The following is a 5,038-nucleotide window of genomic DNA, read 5'->3' as shown; positions in this document are numbered from 1 at the left end:
CAACATCACAATCTCCTTTCACAGAAGACTCAACAATGGCTGCATTTGTAGTGGAACTAGCATTTGCAGTGGAACCACCCTCTTTCTTCTTAACCTCTTTGGCCTTCAACTTAGGACACGACTTGATCAAGTGATCATTGGCTTTACAATAATGGCAACGCATCTTCTTTTTGCCCTTATCACCAGAATTTCCAGACGAAGTGCTGCCACCAGAAGCATTAGGAACAGAATTTTTGCCACTCGCAGCAGAACCATAAGAAGTGGCTGCATTACTGTTACCACCCTTTCTTTGAGAAGCAATAAAAGCATGTTCAACTGCACGCTGCCTAGTCCTGTTTTTTCTAGAAAGTGACTCTTGCAACAGCAATGTGCATAATGCATCAAACTTGACAACTTCAGGATTTCCTTGGGTCATGAGTCTCCAAGTACTAGCAAAAGTCTGGTAGGAATCTGGTAAGGCATCAAGAACAGTCTACACAAGGGAACTGTCCGAAATGACTTCACCTGTAGAAATGAGTTGCTCATTGATATCCTTGACACTAGCAAGGAAAGTGTCCATATCATCTTCCTCATGCATAATCTTCGACTCTAGCTCTTTACGCAGCAAAGCAATTTTAGCCTCATTGCGGCTTGCATAAAGACCTGCTAGAATATCCCAAGCCTGTTTTGCAGATTTTGCTGAACGGATGTGAGGAATAATGGTGCGCTTCACAGACAACGCAATCAATGCATGAGCCTGCGCATCCTTAACATCCCAACGAGCTTGTTCTGCCGTAGGCAAAACAACTCTAACAGCTGCAATCCTTGCAGCAAGACCTGCAACATCCTCAACATCGCCTACATCTTCAGAACCAGGACGTACATCAATGTCCTGCACAATGTTCCAGACACCTTTTGACACAAGAACATGTTGCATCATATAAGCCCACATAGGGTAGTTGTCCCTATCCAACCTGTCCTCAGCAGCAAACATCTTGAACACATCTGTGTTGTTGTTGTCAGCCATGGTAAATGTTGCACCTGATGTGAAAACTGCCCGAAAATAGGAGAAATGGAGCGGGAACAACTTGTGCTATATAGCACAAACCGTAGAAGACTATAAGGCACCTGTTATGCAAAAAACGGCACTGACAGAAAATCTGCACAAAATGACGAAATAGCCTGTGCAGTACTGCCCATAGTGGAAACGGAGGCCGAAATGAGCCCAAATCAAAATTCTGAGCAAACCAAGATCTTCTAGCTTTCCCAAAATATTTGTCGACCTACGAACGCTCGCCAAAGCTCACTGAAATCGGAGAAAGTGAGCAGGCGTGTGCTGGAGCAGTTGGCGACTAAGCCCGGGAGGACGTGACCTGCTCTGATACCAATTGTTGGAATTAGGGTTGCAGAGAAAGACACACAGCTTGGAGAAGACAAAGGAAGCTCGAGGCACACAATAGAGAGTGTATTACTTAGTGTGCAATGGAAAGATAGATAGCCCTAGAGTGATGGGCGTATATACAATGCATGGGGGAAAAAACCTCCTAAAGAGGGAAAAAATGCCCCGGCAGTCCTAGTGTGTTCACACACATCACTACCACATGTATATGGTAACAAAAGAGACACCTTTAGGTCCAAGGGAGCAGAAGAGGATCTTCTCATCCATAGAGACCCTTGCTCCCAAAGGTGGTTCTTGGATGCGAAGAGTTATAGCTACAAGGTGCATTTTTTAATACAGTATCACATTTCCTACATGTATGAAGTCACTTCTGTGGTGATTGTTTTGTTTTTTAGTCTTATCATAGGAATTTCATCCAAGAGACATGTGGTAGCCAAATCCAAGAGGATCCCATTTATTTTCTTACTAGTTTCCTTCATAGCACTCTTGCACACATGAAAAGGAAAACATATCTATTTTATTGTAACCAAAGAGGTGATGTGTAAGTTTTCTAATCTCGTGAGTGATGTTGATTTGTAGAAGGAATGTGATGAAGTTGGAATTAGTACAAAGGGTTACACTGTACTACATGGCCTCTTCAAGAATGTTTTGAGGGAACAAGGATTTACTGAGAATGAATTCCCAGTGCCATGCAAGGTGAAACTTGCTAGAGGGGCCTCCAATGAAGATGTTTTCTCACATCTAGGTCGTTATTTGCACATCGAGGAGACAATGCCCTCATCTATCTTTGTACAATCTCCACAAAGTGCTAAGAAAGCTACCAATGCAAGGAATCGTGCTGATAATGTTGACAAGGGGTTTCCTTACTCTATGTCAAATAATATTTTGTCCATTTGAAGAGGCTTCAACAAGCAATGTTTTTCTTTTATGCACTACCTTCTAATGATGAGGATCAAAGAATCATGTGACATTTCTCTTTCATTGTTGTTGTATGACCTTCATTTTTTTCCTTTCTTCTCTTGCAGTGTTTGGAACTAAGTTGGTGTTTGTTTTCAAGCTTGACGCATGCCAAATTGTGAAGCAATTAAGGCTAGAGAGGATAAGTGACATATTTTTATTGTTAAGACCTCAAGAATATAAGTCTAGCAACAAAAAGAATTTCCTAGAGGATGCAACCCCACACTCCAAGCGCTACCACAAAACAAAGTTTTACAGCAAGACGGGAAAGTAGCACTACATAGGCAACCTCGCAGAGTGCACCGTTTTAGCAGAGCCTTTGCTAATATTTGACATTATAAGAGTGTGTGGAACTTCTCATCCAAAGGGCTCCTTTTTTGCGGACATGTGGGGAGATTGTGCAAAGCTAAAACACTGAGTGACGCATGCAGCCCATCGGCCTCGAAGGACTCAAGAAGTCGCAAAGTCATACTTGGTGGGTTTATTTGAGGATACCAACTTGTGTGCCATCCATGCCAAGTATGTAACTATAATGCAAAAAGATTTTGCACTAGCCCGTCAAAAACGAGCAAACTTATAGCTAGTAATATGTACAACAACACTTTTTCGCAATGCATATATAATGACTTCAAATCTGGAAATAAGATGATGCTTACTCATTTTGGAATGCGTTGCTTCTTATGTCATTTAAGCTCTTTGTATTTAATTTGTGCTCAATATATTTTTTATAAGTCTATTATACATTGTTGGGTGGTTCTTGCACACCATGCCATTGAACACGAAGGGGGAGACGGGGAGGGGGGAGTTGTGGATGAGTATTTTATTGGATAGTGCTGCAAAACCTTCACAACAGGCTTCAAGTGCCATTTGTTGAAATGCACACATAATGTCTATTTTGCCCAAAATTGATGTCATGTGGATAGGGGTTTTTAACAATGTTTGGGCCAAAATAAGCATATATGGTGCTTTCGAGATGTCAATCAAAGGTATTTTGGTTGTCTCTCAGTCTTCCATAGGTACAAAAGGTTGGGAAGGCACTAGTAGCAAAAAACTATCAGTGATCACTTTGCTGGGTCTTATTTGCCAAGACGGGGAGGGGGGGAGTTGTGGATGAGTATTTTATTTGGCTAGTGCTAAAAAACCTTCACAACAGGCTTCAAGTGCCATTTGTTGAAATGCACACATAATATCTATTTTGACCAAAATTGATGTCTTGTGGACAGGGATTTTTAACAGTGTTTGGGCCAAAACAAGCATATCTGATGCCCTCTAGATGTCAATCAAAGGCATTTTGGTTGTCTCTTAATCTTTCACAGCTACAAAAGGTTGGGAAGACACTAGTAGCAAAAAAACTATTAGTGATCAATTTGATGGGTCTTATTTGCCAATTGAAATACACATATCTCATCTGTTTTGGCCCTGGTGGTGCAAAATCGTTGCCTTGTGGATAGGGGCCTTCTGCACCACCAAGGCCAAAACAGATGAGATGTGTGTATTTCAACTGGCAAATAAGACCCAACAAATTGATCACTGATAGTTTTTTTGCTACTAGTGCCTTCCCAACCTTTTGTACCTGTGGAAGACTAAGAGACAATCAAAATGCCTTTGATTGACATCTGGAAGGCACCATATATGCTTGTTTTGGCCCAAACAATGTTAAAAACCCCTGCCCACAAGACATCAATTTTGGGCAAAACAAGTCCAAAATTGGTGCCTTGTGGATAGGGGTTTTTTGCAATTTCTGGGACAAATCCAGCACAACGTTAGCAGTAAGAATTCCATTTGAAATATAATAACACATCCACATAGAATTACTTGCCTTTACATTGACCCCTCTGTCTGGCAAGTTGGGACCATCGACATCATCATAGTAGATAGAGATTGACCCACAAAGCACTTGCACAATCATAGTTTTTAAATTGATGTAATGAACACCATGTCTCTATACCAAATAAAGATTCAAGGCAGCTAATAAACTCACAATAAACTTGCCCATTCAAAACTGAAAAATTTAATTTCACAAAAATCCATGTATTTACACCAAATTATAAGTCAAGATAGGAGAGTACACGTGGAACTGATATTATATTGATATATGAAATTACAAAAGGGACTCCCTACAGGATTTGTGTTATTTAGGAGGCATTGTGCAACTTCCTTGCATCTGGCTTCAACGTTAGGTAGAATGGAAGTTAGGATTGAGGCCACTATGGCTTGTGGGTCTTCCACTCCTAAGGCTTGATTGATAGATACACGGGCTAAGAACTTGCCACAAAAACCTATGCCAAAAGTGTCCATTGCAAGGGATTTGTTTACAAGAAAAACTACTTGCATAGTCTAAGGTATAGTAGACAAGCAGAAGAGCTTGTTGACAGCCTTCAAGACCCACAAACAAAAATGTTCATCCAGGGAGAAGTCCTTGTGGATAATGTAGATGTCGCCCAGGGGTAGTTTGTTGATGTAGTTTGCAAGTGCTACTTCTGGGACAAAAGAATTGATCTCTCCCACCTTGCGATCTTCCCACACCTCCATGTCCAAAAGATCCTACAAAAGTTTGTCTTACGAAAATACATTGGTATGGCCAACTACACAAGGAAGACGATTACCTGCATGTTTCTTGTTGTCGTCGTCCATAGTTCGTGTGAGGTAAAGGTTGAGGGACGATCTCCTCTCATCAACAATGTTTGGGGCATTAGAGTCGCG

The sequence above is a fragment of the Adiantum capillus-veneris genome, chromosome 12 (assembly GCF_014529385.1).
Source record: "Adiantum capillus-veneris isolate H3 chromosome 12, ASM1452938v2, whole genome shotgun sequence".
Lineage (NCBI taxonomy): Eukaryota > Viridiplantae > Streptophyta > Polypodiopsida > Polypodiales > Pteridaceae > Adiantum > Adiantum capillus-veneris.
The sequence above is the reverse complement of the archived record's forward strand: the minus strand, read 5'-3'. Positions refer to the sequence as shown.